Source organism: Delphinapterus leucas, chromosome 2 (assembly GCF_059928025.1).
Source record: "Delphinapterus leucas isolate spDelLeu-1000000601 "Yukka" chromosome 2, BTC_Dleu_Yukka2, whole genome shotgun sequence".
Lineage (NCBI taxonomy): Eukaryota > Metazoa > Chordata > Mammalia > Artiodactyla > Monodontidae > Delphinapterus > Delphinapterus leucas.
This window is the reverse complement of record NC_143130.1, coordinates 114687855-114711463: the sequence shown is the minus strand read 5'-3', so window position 1 is coordinate 114711463 and position 23609 is coordinate 114687855. Positions and strand designations below refer to the sequence as shown.

Below are 23609 nucleotides of genomic sequence, written 5' to 3'. Positions count from 1 at the left end.
ATTATTTTCCAAATCTGTTGGAGTGGCCATTGGTCCTAGAAGGTTATTACCTAATTTTACCACTGAACTCAAAGATGGTTTAAGATTTCACTGAAATTTTAATAAGTATTCTAATTATAAAAGATGGTCTGCTGTGAGAAAAAAATGCATTTTGTCTACGTTTTTAAAATTATAACACACATTCACATTGCACTTTACAATTTACAGAGTTTCTATCTACTCTTTCTTATCTTACATTCACAAGTATAGTGTGAGATAAAAAATGCCAAACTAATTATTCCCATTTTATATATGAGGAAATAGGCTCAGAGAGATTAACTGACCATGCAGGTTTTAAGTGGCAGAATGAGGAATTGAACCCAAGGCTAGAGAACCAGATAGACAAACTAGAAATAATGATATACATACACATAAGAATTTTTTATAAGAGGTTGGCTATTTTATGCTAATCTGGAGGCATTTCTATCTTTGTGCTGAGTATATTTTGAAATTAATTTACTTTTGTATGGAGGGGTGCCAGTGGAAAGGTGGACAGATATTGTTCTGAAGTAATTTCTTATTACCAGGCCATCATTCCCTTGTAGCATCTTCGTTCTTCTTATTGAGAGACTGACAAAGACTCTCTCCTTGACCAAACTTTAGTCAGGGTCCTCTGAATACTCTTGTCGACTAGGCCTTAACCTTTGGATTTCCATGTCTGTCTTTGCATCACCCACTTTTAGCAAGAATCCTATTAAGTCAGTTTAGCCAGAATCCCTCCTTACCCCTGATGTTTCCTCTTAGTGATTTGCCATCCACTGACTCTCACACTCTTCCTTGGCTATAAATCCTCACTTGATCACACTGTATTTGGAACTGGGCCCAGTTCTATACCGAAGTCTCTCTTCCCCTATTGCAATAGTTCTTGAATAAAATCTGTTTATAATGATTGAACCAGTCTCTGGTTCTGGCTTCTTTTAACCAGACATCCAGAAGTGACAGTGATTTCTGATTTTCTCTTTTATTATAGTGGTGGACTCAATGATCAATTAAGGCTGAAAAGCCCAGCTGCTGTTTTCCTATGGTAAGTTGAAAAGTAGAAGTTGACCCGAAGAGGCTTACAAGGAACTTACTGAATCTGGTTTCAGATTTCCAAAGAAATATTGGAGGTGGTAGGAGAAAATAGGCACAGGGTTGCCAACTTTTTATTTAGACATATAAGAGCTTTAAAAAAAAGCCAACATATCACTTACTATATCACCATACTTTCCTAAAAGAAGAGATATGGTAAAACTAAAAAATAGTAGGTTGGATATAATCTCAGAAGAGATTTCCCCTCAAAAATGAGAGTTGTGAATCTTACTCAGACATTCTCACTAGAGACCAGAGAAAACTTGGATATGTATTGGCACAGGTGAAAATCAAGACACCAGACGGCCTTCTACATTCCTCTCACAGGGTTCAGAACACACTACCCCAAAATACACTTCTTCGGCATACTGAATATTTTAAGAAGGAATTTTAGAAATGGCAAGTGCAGGAAGGACTATCTGACCTCCCCGCTTACCCCTGAAGCAGGTGATAAGACCCTCATGTGAAAGAAGCCCTCCCTATACTCAGAGGAAAGAAGCATCCTTATCTCTGAAGATGCAGGGACACCAAGAAGAATCCAGATGAATAGGCCTTGCTAGGCTTTCTCCAGTTCACTACCCTGAGCTCATATCCTTTTAGCCTATCATAGTTTTCCATGACATTCCTCGCTTTATCAAACCTAGTATAAAAACTCTCAGGCTTAACTGTTTCTTCAGGTCTTCATTTCCTTATGAAGGCTCCCATGCGATGAAAACTTACATAAAATAAATGTGTATGCTTTTCTCCTGCTAATCTGTCTTTGTCAGTTTAATACTCAGGCCCAGCCGGGGACCTTATGAGGGTCAAGAAGTTTTTCCTCCTCTACACCTCCTACTTCTTTATCACTAAGAGTCTAATACATCCTGGTTAGATCTTTGATAATAATTCCATAACTTCATATGGTGTCAGGTGGTACTAAACTTTGTCTGGGAGGAAAAAATTTTCCTCTATCCTTCTAGGTTCTTTTGGCTGGTCAAAGAATTAAATTGACATGAGATCGATTAGCAGGAGAAAATCAAACAAAAGTTTAATAAAATGTATAAATGGGAGAGACCTAGGAGAACTGAGTAACTCACCAAAATGGCCAAATCCCTCACCTTAAATACCATCCTCAGCTAAAGACAAAAGAGGATGCTGGGGGCAGTGATTTGGGACCTCAAAGGGGAGGGAGATAACTGACATGGAGATGGAAAAGGAAGTGTTTGGTAAACAAATGTTTGCTAGGCCATGCTGAGACAATGGGACAGAGAGGAGATTTAACAAACAGACTTTGCTAGGTTTCTCCCTGTCCACACACCTAGTTCATACTGTAGCTGTCTTAGGTAATAGCTCCCTTCCTGCAACAGGTTCTCCCTCTATCCATTCTTTTAGGCAGTTAGGGGGAAGGTCAAAGGTTCTTCATGAGACTTTTCAGCCTTAAAAATAAACTGCCTAGGGCTTCCTTGGTGGCACAGTGGTTAAGAATCCGCCTGCCAATGCAGGGGACACGGGTTTGAGCCCTGGTCTGGGAAGATCCCACATGCCACAGAGCAACTAAGCCCATGTGCCACAACTACTGAGCCTGCGCTCTAGAGCCTGCACTCTAGAGCCCGCGTGCCACAACTACTGAGGCTGCGTGCCACAAATATTGAAGGCCACGCCCCTAGAATCCATGCTCTGCAATGAGAAGCCCGTGCATCGCAATGAATAAGTAGCCCCTGCTGCCGCAACTAGATAAAAGCCCGCGTGCAGCAACAAAGACCCAGTGCAGCCAAAAATTAAATAAAATAAATAATTTTTTTAAAAAAATTAAAAAAAAAATCGGCCTAAATGAATCCTCATGTCAAAGAAACACAATTTGGGGTGGCAAATTTTGCTCCCCTACAAGTTATTGTGGAGATCATTTTGTAATGTATATAAATGTCAAACCACTATATTGTATACATGAAACTAATACTGTATGTCAACTATACTTCAATTAAAAAATAATAATAATTCCATGAGTTTATCATTAACAGAGAAGTTTGCTTTGTCCATAGCATTTCACCAAAATTCAAGTGTTGAGGAGAGGTGCCAGCTTCAGAATTAGAATTAGTATTAGGAAGATCCTTAAGGAAGTTTACGGTTTGTGTATTCCACAACCTCTACTATTCTCTGTGGTTCAAGTGCTATCTGGAGTTCAGAAGGATCTAGGCATACGAGTGTGTGTGTGTGTCTGTGTGTGTCTGTGTGTGTGTCTGTGTGTGTAGTCTAGCATGGAATAAAATTTCTTTCAGGTGAAAAAGCTACTCATTGTATTATCTTCTGTTTCTTCTCTCAGGAAAATTTTAAATATCTAAAACAGTTCCTATTTTCATATTGATCAGGATCTGCTTAGAAGCAAGATTTCCTTGTGAGTCAGAGGCAAAAGATTTAGGAAAGGATTTGAATGCCATTCTCTTCATGAAGAGGGTTAATTCTTATTGTTCTTTAACTTAAAATTTTTTGCTTTTAAAATTATATGTGTTTGTTGTAGGAAATTTAGAAAAGCATAAAATAAAGTAAAAATAACTCAGAATCTCAACACATGGAGAAAACAATCATGAATATATTAGTATATATCGTCCATTCTTTTTCTACAAATATGTATAAACTTTTAAAAATTGGAATCAGAATTTATCTATTTTTAGTGCTTTCACTTATATCATTAGTGAGCAAAACATGATTTTTGATGCTCATTTAGTATTATTGTATCCTATGAATTAACTATAACATACTTAGTCGTTCTCTTGATTTTGGTTGTTTCAATTTTTCAATATTGTATAAAAAGCTGTTCTGAACATTCCTGTTCATCTTTACTGATGCCCTTATATTTTTTCCTTAGAATAAATGCCAGTGGAAGGATGACTGAATCAAAGGGTATGTATATTTGTAAGGGTTTTAAAACAAATTGCTCATCAAAGAGGGCATTCCCACAAATGATGTTCAAAAGTTCACATTTCGGGACTGCCCTGGCAGTCCAGTGGTTAAGACTCCACGTTTTCACTAAAGGGGGTGTGGGTTCGATCCCTGGTGGGGGAACTAAGATTCCGCATGTGGTGCAGCCAAAAAGAAAAAAAAGTTTGCATTTCATTGTGCTTACCCAGTGCTGAATATTTTTATCATTCTAAATCTCAAGCAATTTGATGGTAGAACAATAATATCTTATTGTTTTTATTTGAATTTCTTTAATTACTAGTGGATTTAAACATTTTTTTCACATTTGTAGGTCACTTTGATTTCTTATTTTGTTATTCTTCAATATTTTGTTTACGTTTTTATGTAGTCAAAGTTATTATTTTCATTCATTTGCCATTATTGTTCTTTGTCGGCTTTTTGTTTGTTTTGTTTAGGAAAACTCCAACCTGGCAACAGATTCATATTCATCTATCATTTCTTCTAAGTATTCATATAATTTCTGTTTTTGAACCACATCTAGAATTCCCATTATAAGGTTAAATAACGTGGGAAATCTTGCTTTATCCCAACTTTATCTGGTGTTTCATAGATCAGTATGATGTTTTGGTTATTGGTCTGAAATTCCTTAACTCCTAAATTATTACTTATCATTATATTATCATGTCCTCATAGTTACTCTCCATAAATATTACTGAGATCAATCTGTTACATTTCTGTATTCTAGAGACAGAACTTAAACCAAAGTGCAGATCATCAAGCACACAAATAAACATTAAAAAGATATCTTGAATATGATATTCTGATTTAAGGTGTTATTTTAATAACCCTCATAAAATGCAAGATATGCATATAGTTTACTATTTGGTTCTTCCCCCTTATTCATATTGTTACTATTATTCTTATTTCTACAATTGAACATTCTTAGTATATTTGCAGCATATTTGACATTGCACCAATTAGCTCATCTCTACTTCATTTTCTCTGGGTTAAATATTATGTTCAAATTTTAAGAGAGTCTGAACATATTAAATATTGAAATGTGTAATATTCCTATTATCATTGCTGGGTTCTTAAATATGGCAAATTTATGACAGCATAGATAGAAAAATGAGATGAAAGAAGGCAGAGAAACTCTGTCAAATATCATGTAGTTTCAGCAGTAAGTATTTTAGTAATGATCATTTTCATAGAGCAATTGATTTTCAGCTAAAGGGAATTCCTTCACTGTTCCAGACAGCAAATGTTTATTAACTAGGTTCTCAGGTTTAATTCTCAGAAGGGTTTTGCTTAGCAGTATCTCAAGCTACATTGAGGGTGAATTTGAAGAATGGGCAGTGTTTCCCATATTCCTTGTGATACTTCTTTCCTGATTCTGCTTAACTTTCTATATCTACCTTTATATCATTTCTCCAACTCTTGTCTTTTAGTTTTTGCTTTCAACAACTTATTTTCCCCCACTTCTCTTCCGGTTTTTTTTTTTTTTTTTTTTTGGCGGTACGTGGGCCTCATTGCTGTGGCCTCTCCCGTTGCAGGGCACAGGCTCCGGACGCACAGGCTCAGCGGCCATGGCTCACGGGCCCAGCCGCTCCGCGGCATGTGGGATCTTCCCGGACCGGGGCACGAACCTGTGTCCCCTGCATCGGCAGGCGGACTCTCAACCACTGCGCCACCAGGGAAGCCCCACTTCTCTTCTTTATAAGTGCCTCCAGACTTGGTGAAACCATAAAGATTTCTGCTTCAAAGATTATTGTAGAACCAGTGCTATGCACAACAATGGTTACATGCAAAACAGTTTTGAGTATCAAGGTCACAGACAGGAGCAGTACTCAATACTGAGAAGAAAACAGAGTGTGCTCTGCACAAACTATAACTGAACCCTTGTCTTTGCTTCAGGCAAAATGCCTTCACTTGCTTCCCTCCTATATCTCACTCTTGCTCTTGGCCATGGTCAATGAAAATCTACTGCTAACTTGCTATAAATAATTAAGGTGATTCCTAGACTTCTTTCTCTCATATTAAAATTTCTAATAGTAGTGGAGTAAAGAACTGGGTTTTTCCACTCTCATCCAGCAAAATACATCACAATGGGTTCCTACAGAAAGGACTGCTATGTGGTCACCCAACCCCACATCTCAGTGCTAAACAAATAGAAACACACTAGAGAATATGGGAATATTTACTAAAGCACTTTTCTTTGGTTGCAGCTCCTGATCTAGGGTAGTACTTCTCAATTTTGGGGTACTGAAAAGTCATCTGGGGTGCTTAATAAACTATAGATTTCTGGACTCTAAATCTAGAGATTATGATTTGGTAGGTCTCAAGTGAATCCAGGAATCTCTGAATTTACTAAATATCTTAATTGATTCTGATGCAGGTGATCAGTAACACTAGTCTGGGATTTTTCCTATTGACCTAAAAGCTAACCATACTTATTGGTTCTATTATTGGCCAATTATTTTCAAATTTTTTAGTTTCTCCATTTTCAAAACTGAGAAGATCAATCTGACCAATCTGATTGCTTGGGGTTAGGTAAAGTTGAACATAAATATGTTGGCATTTATTCCAGAAGACAGACACCAATACGTTGAACAAAAAGAACTGACTGGGGCTTCCCTGGTGGCGCAGTGGTTGAGAGTCCGCCTGCCGATGCAGGGGACACAGGTTCATGCCCCGGTCCGGGAAGATCCCACGTGCCGCAGAGCGGCTGGGCCCGTGAGCCATAGCCGCTGAGCCTGCGCGTCCGGAGCCTGTGCTCCGCAACGGGAGAGGCCACAGCAGTGAGAGGCCCGCGTCCGCAAAAAAAAAAAAGAAAAAAAAGAACTGACTGCTTTAAATGAATGAGTGATTAAAATAACAACATACAAATGATATATTAAAACCAAAATAACTGGGAATGGAGAAAGGACTGGGAGGAGGGAGGGTAACCTTTATGTAAGTAAACCAGAATCATCTCTCTCTACGATAAAGGTTCTCAGTCCTAATCCATAATATCTTCATACTGCAGGGAGCTGTCACAGGGTGCACCTCCTTAGGAGGCAAATTTTTCTTTGGTCTGTGGGCCTGCCTTGACTACTGGGGTGTGTCAAGCCTGACAATTTCTGAAGGAGAAATGTAAGCCAATGCTCTACCAACATCAGAAACTAGCCCTGATAAACATGTAACCCCATTTACATTAATTATTAAATTCTCTTAGAAATAATCTAAGAAAAAATCTAAAATATAAAAAAAATATGTCATAAACAAAACATTTGGCCTAGTGGTTATTTTTGTAGGAGAGAAAGAAAACAGGATGCAACCAAAGAGAAGCATACAGGTGGGCTTCTAAGTTACAGGCAATATTTTATTTCTTAAGTTGGAAGTGGATACTCAGCGGTTCATTTTATTATTAACCTTTAAGCTGTTCATATATGCTTTATATAAATTTTGTATTTGATATAAATCACCTTAAATTAAAAAATACTAAAAAAAGCTGTATTTTAAATTATAGTCATTTCAGTGTTATTTATAATATCAGTAACAACAGCATAAAATGGAAGCAGCCTATTGGAATGGTTAAAGTGAACACTGGTTCATCCATACGCTGAATGGAATATTATTCAGTTATTTTAAACATGGCTATGTAGCACTGTGGGGAAAAAAAAGCTTATGCTAAGTTACCAAAAATCATGTGACAAAATCTTTTAACTGGATGATTACAACTCTGTAAAACAGTTCAAAGAATAAAAATGTATGCTACTATGATATCATGATTATTTTTAGTAAAAGGGATTATGAGCGTTTTCCCCCTTGCTTTTTCTAATTATCTTAGTGTGATCATGTTTGTTTTTAATAATTAAACTTTCTATTACAAAAAAAAAAAAAAAGATTTCCCCAAAAAGCATTTTTTGGTTCCACTATAAATTAACATGACCAGAAATTACACTGGCTTCTAAGATTTTACACAGGGGAAAGTTTTCATGAAAAACAATAAAAACTCAGAGAACGACATCTTTCCCTCAGATGTTTCTCAGCAGCCTCTCAGCCTCTGCACCTCAGAAAACAAATGCACTGTGCCAAGATTCAATTGTTTGCCAAGAGTTGAGCTGCCCCTCCTTTTTCCTATCATTGGCCAGCCTGCCTTTCCATCTCCAACAACCTCCAGTATCTTGGTCACACACACCTCACAGCAAGATGCTGACTAATCCTAAGACTAGGGTGGCTTATTAGGCAACCTTTCACACAGTGCCCATTGCTACTCATTGCACAATACATTTGACTGGGAATGATAAATGCCATGGTTTACATTTGACTCCAGTCACCCTGTCAGTGCCAGCAGCTTAAGTGTGTAAATATCACCCACTGCCTTTAGAAAGATGCGGACATTATGTTCCAGCCTCCCTAATGTTGTGTAACATGAGAGAAGGGAGCAGGGGTGAACCTATGAGGACCAATGAGAAGCAGATGAGGATATTAACCACCTTCTGCCTTATTTCTGAAAGAAATGAAAAGCTGGACACTTACGAGTTATAGCTACAAATAAACTTATTTTTAAGATTTAGAATTTAAGAACCTGAACAGGTAAACAAATCAATACTTTTCATATGTTTCTATTAATCCATCGATAAGAAGTAAATCTCTGAAGCAGGAACATTATATCAGTGACTAAAATAAGTCAAATGGGGAAAAGCAATTGCCGTATTATTTAAAATTCTGTCATAATTTTATCAATGTTACAATACAGAATGTATTTGACTGAAGAAACCACTATGAAGAGACGTTTCTGTGCTTTTTTTCTTGAGACTGCAAGCTCCTCTTAAAAAACCCTGCAGCCGTTCTCAGGTTAGGGGGAAAGAGAGGGAAAAAAAAACTCCAAATGAGAGGAGAATAAGGGTTTCAATTGTGATTTGTTCTGAGAATAAATATTATCTTACACAGATCGTTAAGTCTGTGGGAATATGCAGCACACACAGTTCGGTCCATTTACTGAAGCTAGATTGGTTATGTTTAGAGTCTTCTATCTCCCATACCTACACAGTGTGACAGTAACGCTAATACAAAGGCCACGTGCAAATTTCGTTTGCTAACAAGATTCCAGACCACTAATGAAAGGACATGGGGTTCTTTAGCTAAAAAAACACGGATATCCACCTACACCTTCTTTTGAGTGTGAAAGAATAGCAAAATATATTTCTTTTTTATTTGGTTACAAAGAGTATGCTTTTAAATAGTGTAATAGAGTAAGGCAAAGGCTAGCTTCCCTTTGACAAGGTAGAATCATATGGAAAGTTATGCAATGGTTAGCAAGATTACACTCCAGTCAATCTAGTCACATTTCCTCAAGACTAAGAAGGACAAAGGAAGTTCCTTAGAATAAGTATCTTTGTATAATGGGTCTGAATAATACTAGGAAACACTAACCAGATCATCTACTTTGACTTGTTCTTTCATTAATATTCAGAAATTACCATGGTCAGAACCTCATCAACTGACAAAACCTGAGTGTAGAAGGTGTTTCCAGCTTGGACTTGTTTCCAACAGGAGCAAAAGGCCAAAACACCTTCTGCTTGATGAATCACCAAGAACTACCTTATTGTTCTAGGTGTAATTGGTATCCCTGCTAAAAATTCAATCCAAAATTAAATGTCTATGAGGAAGAATTTCACCTGTGGCCCCTAAGGAATTATTTTCAACCTCATTTTTGCTATTTTTTGAGTGGGGGCAAAGAAAATGACCAGAATAGATTTTATGGGTTATACTCTAAATGATGGTGATTCTGGCCCTGGCTTACTTCCAAGGTGAATATGATTATTTTCTTCCCTAAAAACAAATAAAACAAAAAACTGATAGGAAGAGTAGACCTCAGGAAACAGGAGACTAAGAAAACATATTAAATATACTCTTAAGATTCAGATATACTTTTTTTTTCCCCCCAAACTCACTTCAAATAGCTGGCTGACTCAAGTTTTCCTGATTCCTATGCTGGGCTATGACTGGATTTTTAAAATGAATTTAGCTAAGGAATAGGTATTTACAATACTGGGGAGTATTCATAAGATTATTATTTTATTTATATTTTCTTCATAGAAATATAAGCAATTTGCAAGTTGAAGGATTTTTGTTTTTACAAAGCATATTGCAAATAACAACAGATCATCTGAAGCAGTTTTCATAATTTTTTATTTATTCTCAGTCATTTTCTCTCTCTTGTTGGATACTAGCCTATAATGTTATAAAGGTTTTGACCTTCTTTCTGTACGTTAGCTGCTAGACTAGAATTACAAGAGAACTTCTCTCATCTGTGGTAGGACCTATACTTGGTAGAGTGGTACATTTAAAGTCAGCAGTCAAATACGGCCAAATGCTACTCTTTCCACTTCTGAGTTACGGAAATGGAAGCCCGGATAGTGACTAAATGGCTTAATCTGGATTAGAAAATCAGTCAATGGACTGAAAGCCATTAGTAGGTGACAAGACTCTTGATTCAAAACTCAGTCTTTCCACTAAACCACATTACTTTAGATAATTACAGTGTAAAAACTATTGAGAGGGGAAAACAACTGAGGGAAACAGCAGATGTAACTGAATATTTTGAAAAATTTTAATAAGAGCCTAAAATAAGCCAATACATGATGTACAGAGCAATGGTAAAGGTAAATACATAGGTAAACATAAAAGATAGTATGAATGTATTTTTGTTTGTAACTCTTTTATTCTTGCAACTTATTTAAGAAACAACTGCATAAAGCAACGATTATAAAACTGAGTTGATGGGTATATGATATACAAAGTTGTAACTGTATGTCAATAATAGCACTTGGAGAAGGGAGGAAATAAAGCTATATGGAATAAAATTTTTGTATACTATTGAAATTCAGTTGGTATTAATCCAAACTTGGTTATTTTAAAATTAATTCGTTAACTCTAGGGACTTCCCTGGTGGCCCAGTGGTAAAGAATCTGCCTTACAATGCAAGGGACGTGGGTTCGATCCCTGGTCAGGCGACTAAGATCCCACATGCTGCAGGGCAAATAAGCGCACACGCCACAACTACTGAGCTCGCGTGCCTAAGTTAGGGAGCCCACGTGCCGCAAACTACAGAGCCCACACGATCTGGAACTGGCACGCCACAACTACAGAGCCTACACTCCCTGGAGCCTGCGTACCACAACTAGAGAGAAGCCCATGTGCCTCAATGAAGATCCCGCATGCCTCAATGAAGATCCTGCATGTCGCAACTAAGACCTGATGCGCCCCCCACAAAAAATAAAAAATAATAATAAACAAATCTTTTTAAAAAAAAGATGTTAACTCTAATCCTTAGCATAACCACTAAGAAAAGAACTCAGAAACAATAAAAGGAACAATAAGAAACAATAAGGAACAAAGAAACAATAAAGGAATTGAAATGATATACCAAAAAATAACTACTTAACAAAAAAGAAAGCAGTAATGGAGGAATAAAATAGACATAAAACACACAGAAAACAAATAACAAAATGGCAGATGTAAGAACTATGTTATCAATAATTACCTTAATTGTAAACAGACTAAACACTTCAATCAAAAGGCATAAATCTGCAGAATGGATAAAAAAATGATTCAACTATATGCTGTTTATAAAAGACAAACTGGATTCAAAAACACAAGCTGAAAGGAAAAGAATGCAAAAGTATATACACCATACAGAACAGTACTCAAAAGAGAGCTGGAGTGGCTATACTAATACCAGACAAAATAGATTTTAAGGGAATTCCCTAACAGTCTAGTGGTTAGGACTCTGCACTTCCATTGCCGAGCGCTCGGGTTCGATCCCTGATTGGGGAACTAAGATCCCACAAGCCACATGGCCCAAGAAAAAGTAGAGTTTAAGACAAAAATTGTTACTAGAGGCAAAGAAGGATATATTATAATGATAAATGGATCAGTCTGTTGGGAAGACATAACTATAAATATATATGCACCTAACAACAAAGTCCCAAAATACATGAAGTAAAAACTAATAAAACTGAAGGGAGACATAGATAGTTCAACAATAATAATTAGTGACTTCACTACTCCACTTTCAGTGATGACTAGAACAGCCAAACAGATGATCAGTAAGGAAAGAGAAGACTTGAACAATATTATAAACCAACTAGACCTAAGGGACATTCACCCAACTAAAACAGAATGCACATTCTTCTCAAGTATACATGGAAACATCTCCATGACTTAAAATAAGTACAAAACATGTACACTGAAAACTATAAAATATTACTGAAAGATTAAAGATGAACTAAACAAATGGAAGATATCTCATATTTATAAAATGGGAAACATTATTAAAATGGCAATACTTCCCAAACTGATGTACATACTCAATGTAATCTCTATCAAAATCAGAGCTTGTTTACTTTTAAATTTTATATTTTTTTGGCTGCACCACGCTGCTTCTGGGATCTTAGTTCCCCAACCAGGGATTGAACCCGGGCCCCCTGCAGTGGAAGCTCCAAGTCCTAACCACTGGACCACCGGGGAATTCCCATCAGAGCTTGTTTAGACATGGAAGCAACCTAAACGTCCATCGACAGATGAGTGGATAAAGAAGATGTGGTACATATACACAATGGAATATTACTTAGACATAAAAAAAAATGCCATTTGAAGCAACATGGATGGACCTAGAGATTATCATACTAAGTGAAGTAAGTCAGACAGAAAGACAAGTATCATATGATATTGCTTACATGTGGAATCTAAAAAAATGATACAAACGAACTTATTTATAACACAGAAATAGAGTCACAGATGTAGAAGACAAACTTATGGCTACCAGGGGAGAAAAGCAGGGAGGGATAAATTGGGAGACTGGGATTGACATATACACACTACTATATATAAAGTAGATAACTAATAAGGACCTACTGAATAGCACAGGGAACTCTACTCAATATTCTGTAATGATCTATATGGGAAAAGAATCTAAAAAAGAGTGGATAGGGACTTCCCTGGTGGTCCAGTGGTTACGACTTCGAGCTCCCAATGCAGGGGGCCTGGGTTTGATCCCTGGTCAGGGAACTAGATCCCACATGCCACAACTAAGAGCCCACATGCTGCAACTAAATGATCCTGCATGCCACAACTAAGTCCCAGAGCAGGCAAATAAATAAATATTTTAAAAAAGTAAACATAAGGGACTTCCCTGGTGGTGCAGTGGTTTAAGAATCCGCCTACCAATGCAGGTGGCACGGGTTTGATCTCTGGTCCGGGAAGATCCCACATGCCGCGGAGCAACTAAGCCCGTGCGCCACAACTACTGAGCCTGTGCTCTAGAGCCCGCAAGCCACAACTACTGAGCCTCCGTGCCACAGCGTGCCCCACTACTGGAGCCCGCACCTACAGCCCGTGCTCCGCAACAAGGGAAGCCACCGCAATGAGAGGCCCGCGCAGTGCAACGCAGAGCAGCTCCCACTTGCCGCAACTATAGAAAGCCCATGCACAGCAACAACCACCCAACGCGGCCAAAAAACAATAAAAAAAATAATAAAGATAAATAAATACCTAAAAAAACATTTTAAAAAGTGGATATATGTATATGTATAAATGATTTACTTTGCTGTACAGGAGAAACTAATACAACATTGTAAATCAACTATACCCCAATAAAAATTTAAAAAATAAAAGTCAGGGGCTTCCCTGGTGGTGCAGTGGTTGGGAGTCCGCCTGCCGATGCGGGGGACACGGGTTCGTGCCCCAGTCTGGGAGGATACCACGTGCCGCGGAGTGGCTGGGCCCGTGAGCCATGGCCGCTGGGCCTGTGCATCCGGAGCCTGTGCTCCGCAGCGGGAGAGGCCATAGCAGTGAGAGGCCCATGTACCACAAAAAAATAAATAAATAAAAAAAATAAAATAAAATAAAAGTCAGACACCAATCTCAAAAAAAAAATTCAGAGCTTCTTTTTTTTTTTTTTTTTTTTTTTTACAATTGACAAGCTGACCTTAAAATTCATATGGAAATGCAAACAACCCAGAATAGCCAAAATGATCTTGAAAAAGAACAACATTGAAGACTTCACACTTCATGATTTCAAAACTACAAAGCTACAGTAAGCAACTCAGGGTGGTGCTGGAATAAGGACAGAAATTCAGATCAATGAAACATAATTGAGAGTCCAGATAAACCTTTACACTCATGGTAAGTTGATTTTCAACAAAGGTGCCAAGGTGAGTCATGGGGAAATAAGTCTTTTCAACAAATAGTGCTGAGACAATTGGATATTCATGTGCAAATAAGAATAAAGTTGGACTCCCACCTCACAACATATACAAAAATTAATTTAGAATAAATCATAAACCTAAATGTAAGAGCTTAAATTATAAAACTTTTAGAAGAAAACATAAATGTAAATATCCACGATCTTGAATTAAGCAATGGTTTCTTAGATTCTGAAAGCACACGTGACAAAAGAAAAAAATAGATAAATTGGACTTCATAAAAATTTTAAACTTTTGTACTTCACAAAACACCATCCAGAAACTGAGGGACTTCCCTGGTGGGGTAGTGGTTAAGAATCCGCCTGCCAATGCAGGGGACATGGGTTTGAGCCCTGGTCCAGGAAGATCCCATATGCCGCAGAGCAACTCAGCCTGTGCACCACAACTGCTGAGCCTGTTCTCTGGAGCCCGAGAGCCACAACTACTGAGACCACGCCCCACAACTACTGAAGCCCACGTGCCTAGAGCCCGTGCTCCACAACAACAGAAGACCCTGCAATGAGAAGCCTGTGCACCGCAATGAAGAGTAGCCCCCACTTGACACAACTAGAGAAAGCCCGCGCGCAGCAACGAAGACCCAATGCAACCAAAAATAAATAAATTAATAATAATAAAAAAATCGGGCTTCCCTGGTGGCGCAGTGGTTGGGAGTCCACCTGCTGATGTAGGGGACACGGGTTTGTGCCCCGGTCCGGGAGGATCCCGCGTGCCGTGGAGCGGCTGGGCCCGTGAGCCATGGCCGCTGGGCCTGCGCGTCAGGAGCCTGTGCTCCGCGGCGGGAGGGGCCCCAACGGTGAGAGGCCCGCGTACCGCAAAAAAAATAAAATAACTGAAAAGGTGGGACTTCCCTGGTGGCGCAGTGGTTAAGAATCTGCCTGCCAATGCAAGGGACATGGGTTCGGTACAACTACTGGGCCCAAGAGCCACAACTACTGAAACCCATGTGCCTCGACCCCCTGCTCCGCGACAGGAGAAGCCACCGCAATGAGAAGCCTGCGCACAGAAACGAAGAGTAGCCTCTGCTCGCTGCAACTAGGGAAAGCCCACACGCAGCAATGAAGACCCAACGCAGCCAAAAACATAAAAGAAACTGAAAAGGCAACACACAGGATTGGAGACTATATTTGCAAATTATATCTCTGACAAGGGACTTATATCCAGAACATTTAAAGAACTCATAACTCAACAATGAAAAAGCGAATAACCCAATCTTAAAATGCATGAAGAATCTGAACAGATTTTTTTTCCAAAGAAGGCATATGAAGAGCCAATAAGCACATAAAAAATGCTCAACAACATTAGTCATTAGGAAAATGCACATAAAAATCACAATGAGATACTACTTCACACTCACTAGGATGGCTATTATTAAAAAAGACACTTTTGGCTGGAACTGCCATCTTCCAGTCATTCACCAAAATGACGAACACAAATGGAAAGAAGAGAAGCACCTTCTATATGTTCTCTAGGCCTTTTCGAAAACATGTTGTAGTTCCTTTGGCCACATACATGCAAACCTACAAAGAAGGTGATATTGTAAACCTCAAGGGAATGGGCACTATTCAAAGAGGAATGCCCCACAAATGTTACCAAGGCAAAACTGGAAGAGTCTACTATATTACCCAGCATGCTGTTGGCATTTTTGTAAACAAACGAGTTAAGGGCAAGAATCTTGCCAAGAGAATTAACGTATATACTGAATGTATTAAACATTCTTAAGAGCCAAGATAGCTTCCTGAAACATGTGAAGGAAAATAATCAGAAAAAGAAGGAAGCCAAAAACAGTGGTACTTGGATTCAACTAAAGCACCAGCCTATTTCACCCAGAGAAGCAAACTTTGTAAAAACCAATGGAAAGGAGCCTGAACTGCTGAAACCCATTCCCTATGAATTCACGGCATGAAAGGTATAAAAAAAAATAAAAGGCCTTGGGACTGTTATAAAAACCACTGAACTGTACACTTTGAAAGCATTAATTGTATATGAATTATATTTCCATAAAGCTACTATTAAAAGTATATATATACACATATTTAATGTACACACATGTGTATATACAAAGTTTATATATTTAAATATATACATATGTGTATATATGATATATATCATGCACACATCAGAAAATTGAATATAAAACTAAAGAAAGTGAACAATAAAAAAATCTTGAAATCATCTAATGATGATTTTCAAAGAAAAACTAGTAGAGATATCATTTCCATGAAAGCTTGGTGGTTAATTTCCTTGGTCAAGAAGCTGCCTGCCTTAATCTCTAGATTACCTCAGCATATGCACATTCTCACATTAATAATACATATATACAGTCTGCAGGTATTATCAAGCCATTGGCATTTACCTAGTAAATCAAACATATTTCCTGGGCTCCAAGTTTATATTAAATTCTGATTTACCTTCCAAGGTGTTTTAGACAAGGATTCAGATAAGCTTTGGCAAATGACCTCGAGGAAAGTAATTTTGGTTTTGAATGACCTAGATGGATTTTTCTGCTAAGGAGCTTTACTTGAATAACTGCTCACCTTTTTAACTCATCTGCTATGGCAGACACACTGATCCCTGAAAGTATAAGTTTAATCCTTAAGGCTGAAGGAAAGCAGCTAGTTTTCTTAGCTCAGATAATCAAAGTCTGGCCCTCAGGCTTCTTTAGTTAGCTGATAAAAAGGATAAAAAGGACTCCTTGAATAACACATGAGCTGCGATGGTGTTGGATAGATGAATTTTGGACTCTGGTGATGTAAGAAGTACAAGAAAAGGGCTTAAGACTTGTTTACTGTCATTAATTTCATATTATTTAATATGATCACAATATATAATGTGTATGATTTTGTGTATGTATATATTTCTATATAGGAAAAAAGGTCATGGAAATGTTATCAAAATGTTAATAATAATGACCTCAAGGTGGTAGGTGATTATTATTGTTTTTTCTTTTTATTCTATTGGACTTCCCAAATTTTACACTGTATATATGTATTACATTAAAAAAATGTTTTTAATTGCAAAAGTGATTGTAAAAGAAATTCAAACACTAAAAAGAAATATAAAATAAAAATCGAAGTGCTCTCCCTTATTCCCTTTTTTCTGATTCACTTTTCAGAGGAAACCATTTAATAGTTTGAGGTATCATTCATTCATTCATTTAGGTCGCACTGCGCAGCATGGCAGATCTTAGTTCCCCAGCCAGGAATCAAAACCTTGGCCCCCTGCAGATTCTTAACCAGTGGACCACCAGAGAAGTCCCTCTTCCATTATGTTTATTCATATTATATATAGAATTTTAAAATGGGATCTTAATGTTTATGATTCTGTAACTTTCTATTCTAATTTTAAATATCTTTCATTTTTCTAAGTCAATCTCCTTTTAAACATCTGCACAGGTTAAATGAATCTGTGCAGATTTGTTCACTTTGCTATTGATGGGACATGTAGGCAGTTTCCAATATTCAGTAAGTATAAAAATACTGCAGTAAATATCCTGGTGTATTTATTTTTCTGCACTCGTGCTATAATTTCTATATGCTTAATGCCTCAAGGTGTATTTCTTTTTATCATGGTGTGTGTGTGTTGGGGGGTTCATTTGGCCCAGTGAGAGAGAGAGAGCTTCTGCAGCCAGGCTTTCTGGATTCAAAATCCACCTTTGTTGTTTACCAGCTGTGTGATCTTACAGATTACTTAACTTTTATAGGCCTTCATTTCCCCATCTGTAAAATGGAGAAAATAACATTATCTCCCTTGTAGGGTTGTGAGGAGGATTAAATGAGTTAGTAATTACAAAGCACTTAAAAGGGTGCCTACACATAGTAAGCTCTGTATAAGTGTTTGTAAGTTAATTTTAAAAATATCTGTTCCTTTCATTATCCCCTATAATGTTACCTCTTTAATTTATTATATAACAAAAACATAAGAATAAACTTACTTGAACTATATTGAGTTTTAAAAAGCTTAAGTAAATAACTATAGCGCTCTCTCCATAGATAAAATGTTAAATGATGCTGTAACTTAAAATTAAGAAACATTTCCATAAGATTATCTCAAAATGTCAGTATTGCTTCCTTTATCCTCTTGGACCTCCCATATATTTTTAAAAAATCATTTTTTCAAATACACACAAAACTACAGACACTAGTATAATGAACCCCCATGTACTTATTACCCAGATTCAATAGTTATCCCCAGTGCATGGACAATTATGTTTCATCTGTACTCTACCCACTATCCCCTCAAACTATTTTGTAGCAAATCCTAGTCATCATATCATTTTATCTGTAAATATTTTAGTATGCTTCTCTAAGCAATAAGGACCCTTTTTTTTTTTTTGGTAATATAACCATTATATCATTATCACACATTAAAAACAATTAACAATAATCCCTTAATAGCAAATATATAGGAGAAACTTCAAATTTATACAATTATATGTTTTTCCCCAATACACTTTTTAAAATATCTAATAAGAAAATATAATTCATTTTTTATTTATTTATTTTATTATTTATTTTTTTCCTTTTTTTTTTGGGTACGCGGGCCTCTCACTGTTGTGGCCTCTCCCGTCGCGGAGCACAGGCTCCGGACGCGCAGGCTCAGCGGCCATGGCTCACGGGCTCAGCCGCTCTGCGGCACATGGGATCCTCCCGGACCAGGGCACAAACCTGCGTCCCCTGCATCGGCAGGCGGACTCCCAACCACTGCGCCACCAGGGAAGCCCCCTATAATTCTTTTTTAAAAAATTAATTAATTTTTTTTGGCTGTTTTGTGTATTCGTTGCTGTGTGTGGGCTTTCTCTAGTTGTGGTGAGCGGGGGCTACTCTTCGTTGCACTGCACGGGCTTCTTATTGCAGTGGCTTCTCTTGTTGCAGAGCATGAGCTCTAGGAACGTGGGTTTCAGTAGTTGTGGCGCACAGGCTCAGCAGTTGTGGTATGTGGGCTCTAGAGTACAGGCTCAGTAGTTGTGGCTCAAGCGCTTAATCACTCTGAGGCATATGGGATCTTCCTGGACTAGGGATCGAACCCATGTTCCATGCAGTGGCAGGAGGATTCTTAACCACTGCGCCACCAGGGAAGTCCCAGAAAATAGACTTCTTTACAGAACTTAGGTTCTTGAAAGTCTTCTATTGAATGAATTTTCATAAATCAGATCGTACTTTTCCTTTAACTAAGTTATAAAGTACTTATTACGCACCTGAGCATGCTAATGAAGAGTAACAACCTTTTTTTTTTAGCCTTGGAGAAAGAACAACTAACTAGGAACATAACACACAACTTTTACAACTATTATTTTCTGTCTTCATTACCAAGGGACATATGATGGATAGAGTGAATCTTGTAAAAAATTGTCAAAATTTTAGAATATATTTATAAATATATCATTTTTGAAATCTTTAGAAAAGAAGAATGATTCCTAGAAGACAGCAATACTAAGAATTAGTCATCTCAAGCTAAACTTACTATCTTATTTTTTTAACTTTCAATTTTGAAACAAATTGAAAAAATTTAAAAAAAAATTTTTGCAAAAAAATAATTGCAAAAAAAAAATAAAAAGACTTCCTATATATATCCTTTACCCAACTTCCCCAAATGTTATTATTGGGATGTCATAGTTGAAATAAGTGGATTTCAAGAAGGCAGTTGACAACATTTCCTTTAAAATCTTGGATACAAATATGTTCATTCTGTACTACAAGACTCAATTTTGGTTTTCATTTTCTTAGTATTGTCACTTTTTTAAAAAAAAGTATGTTAAAATTCTTATTGCTAAGAAGGATGTAAGTGGGTCAGGTGATAAATACTGTTAGGTAAAGTCATAGTTACCTGAACAACTACATCAAGAGAATGTTACTTTATGCATAAAAAACTGCTTGGTGAAAGGTTTGTGACACACCAGTGCCTTTGTTTGGCCAAGTTCTGTCGCACCTTTATCTAATCAACTACTAACAAAGAATTTGGAAGGATGGCTGATACATTTCATTACCCAAATGGGATTCAAAGAGATTGCCACAGGATGCAGCACTGATGCAGAATCAACAAGGCGAAATTTAATAAGTCTAAACATTAAAGACAAAAATATTAACCGCTAAATTAAAAGACTGAAGAAAAGCTGGCTTGGCAGTTCAGGTAGCAAGAAGTAAGGGCTTTAGTTTACTGCAGACTCTGTATGAGCCAAAAGAGTGATGTGACTACCACCCTCCCAACCCAATTCAACAGAAGACTACTCCTCTGTCCTGGTCTGACCACCTTTAAAGCACAGTTTTAGACTTAGGAATAAGTTAAAGAATTTCAGGAGAAACTGGACCATGACCAAGGAGGGTAAAGCTGTTGAAGGAACTAGGCTTACTTTGCCTGGAGAAAAAAGGATGTGGAATCATGACTGCTGTCTTTAATTGTGGTGACCTGTCCCATGGAAGAGGGAGCAAACCTAGCATGCCATATTAGAGAGCACAACTAATAATGTAATTAATATTAATAGCTGGCACTTTTGAGTGGTAGGCATTTACATGCATTATCTTGTTTATATATTTATTCTATGAGGGGTTAGTTTCTATTATTATCTTAGGCTTAGAGATTAGGAAAACAAAACTCAGAGAGGCCAAGGCAACATAGTACATCAAAGTAGCTAATGTCCATAATAAATTAATACTTGTAATATATTTAGAAGAGTGTTAGGACATGATAAGCGCCTAAGAAAATCTAGCAGCAATAATAATAATGATAGTGTCATAATTATATTTAAATATTATTATTATTGTATTGACTTAGGTCAGTGGTTCTCAGCCTTGGCTACACATTAGAATGACTTTAAAAAATACTGATGTCTGAGGACTTCCTTGGTGGTCCAGTGGATAAGACTCCGTGCTCCCAATGCAGGGGGCCTGGGTTTGATTCCTGGTGAGGGAACTAGATCCTGCATACATGCCGTAACTAATATGTCTGCATGCTGCAACAAAGATCCCACAAGCCGCAACTAAGACCCAGTGCAGCCAAAATAAATAAATAAATAAATATTTTTAAAAAAATACTGATGTCCGGATCCTACCTTCAGAGACCCTGACTAAAGGGGTGTGAGATATGACCTGATCGTCTGACATTTTAAAAGTTCCCCAGGTGAAGAAAACTTTCACAAAGACACATCTGATAAAGACTACTATCAGAATATACAAAGAACACTTACAGTTCAACAAGAAAATGAACAATATGCTTAAAAAATGGGCAACAGATCTGAACAGACACCTCATCAAAGAAGATATACAGGTAGCAAATAAGTATATGAAAAGATGCTCCACATCACATGCCATTAGGGAATTGAAAATTAAAACAATAATATGATACCACTACACACCTATTAGAATGGGCAAAATCCAAAACACTGACAATAGCAAATGCTGACGAGAATGTTGGGCAACAGGAACTCTCATTCACTGCTTATGGAAATCAAAATGCGGGGGAATTCCCTGGAGGTCCAGTGGTTAGGACTTGGCGCTCTTGATCCCTGGTCAGGGAACTAAGATCCCACAAGCTATGCAGCTCAGCAAAAAAAAAAAGAAAGAAATGCAAAATGGTATAGCTACTTTGGAAGACAGTTTGGCAGTTTCTTACAAAAGTAAACACATTCTTGGGCTTCCCTGGTGGCGCAGTGGTTGAGAGTCCGCCTGCCGATGCAGGGGACATGGGTTCATGCCCCAGTCTGGGAAGATCCCACATGCCGCGGAGCAGCTAGTCCCGTGAGCCATGGCCGCTGAGCCTGCGCGTCCGGAGCCTGTGCTCCGCAATGGGAGAGGCCACAACAGTGAGGGGCCCGCGTACCGAAAAATAAATAAATACATAAATAAAATAAAAAGTAAACATATTCTTGTGGGAGGGAGGGAGAATTAGATGAAGGTAGTCAAAAGGTACAAACTTCCAGTTACAAGAAAAATATGTACTAGGGATGTCATTTATGACATGATAACAATAATTAACACTGCTGAACGTTACAAATGAAAGTTGTTAACAGAGTAAATCCTAAAAGTTCTCATCACAAGGAAAAAATAATTTTTTAATCTATTTCTTTAATGTGGTATCTATATGAGATGATGGATGATCACTAAACCTACTGTGATAATCATTTCATGACATATGTGAGTCAAATAATTATGTTGTATACATCTTAAGCTTATACAGTGCGGTATGTCAATTATATCTCAGTAAAACTGGAAGGAAAAAAAACAAACCAACATATTCTTACCATACAATCCAGAAATTACGGTCCTTAGAATTCATCCAAATGAGTTGAAAACTTATGTCCATGTAAAAATTTGCACCTGGATGTTTACAGAAGCTTATTTTTATTGCCAAAACTTGGAAGCATCCAAGATGTCCTTCAGTAGGTAGATGGATAAACTTTGGTACATCCGGACAACAGAATATTATTCAGCCCTAAAAAGAAATGAGCTATTAAGCCATGAAAAGACATGAAAGAACATTAAATGCATATTACTAAGTGAAAGAAACCGACATGAAAAGGCTATATACTATATGATTTCAACTATATAACATTCTGGATAAGGTAAAATAACAGACAAGGTAAAAAGATTAGTGGTTGCTAGGAGCTAGGGGTGAATGGGATGAATACATAGAGCACAGGTGATTTTTAGGCCTATGAAACTATTCTATAATGATGGATATGTGTGATGATATATTTGTCAAAATCCATAGACTATACAACACCAAAAGTGAACTCTAATGTGAACTATGGACTTTGAGTGATAATGATGTGTCAACCTAGGTTCGTTAATTGTAACAAATGTACTATCCTGTGGGGGATTTTGACAGTTGTGCATGTATAGGGGCAGGAGGTGTATGGGAATTCTCTGTATTTTCGGCTCAACTTTACTGCGAACCTAAACTGCTCTAAAAAAATAGTCTATTAAAAAAAAAAGTGCCCCAAGTGACTCTAATGTGCAGCTAAGGTTGAAAATTACTGGTCTAGGTTCTTTGCACACGCAATCTCCTTCAACTCTTCTAATGTTCATCTAATTATGTAGCTGTTGTCATCCTTTTTTACATATGAGGAAACTGAGGTTTGGAGGGATCAAATAATTTATCCAAGTTCACCCAGGTAGTAAAATGGGAACAGGGTTTCAGATATTGGTCGGCCAGCTTCTACCACACCACTTTTTAATAATTGGAGCTAATAGATCAGGGTAAAATGCATTGCCTCATGAAATAATCATTTCCCAACACTGGAAATATCATAGAAAAGGCTGGATAACAAGTCAGGGATGGCACAGACAAATTACTACATTTTTTTTTTCAGTAAGAGGGAAGACAGAGTAGGTTATCTTTAACATTCCTTCAGACTCT

General features: G+C 37.5%; 1 protein-coding gene and 1 pseudogene across 1 annotated transcript in view; one reads left to right on the top strand and one right to left on the bottom strand.

Annotated features, from left to right (window-relative positions):
- LOC111164158 (uncharacterized) overlaps positions 1 to 23609 on the bottom strand; it is a 134277-nt gene that overhangs the window by 106923 nt on the left and 3745 nt on the right. Inside the window, exon 3 of the mRNA XM_089906261.1 lies at positions 22492 to 22682. The gene's annotated coding sequence lies outside the window, so the exon portion shown is untranslated. The remainder of the gene's footprint in view (positions 1 to 22491; positions 22683 to 23609) is intronic.
- LOC111164154 (large ribosomal subunit protein eL21 pseudogene) lies at positions 15392 to 16365 on the top strand (annotated as a pseudogene).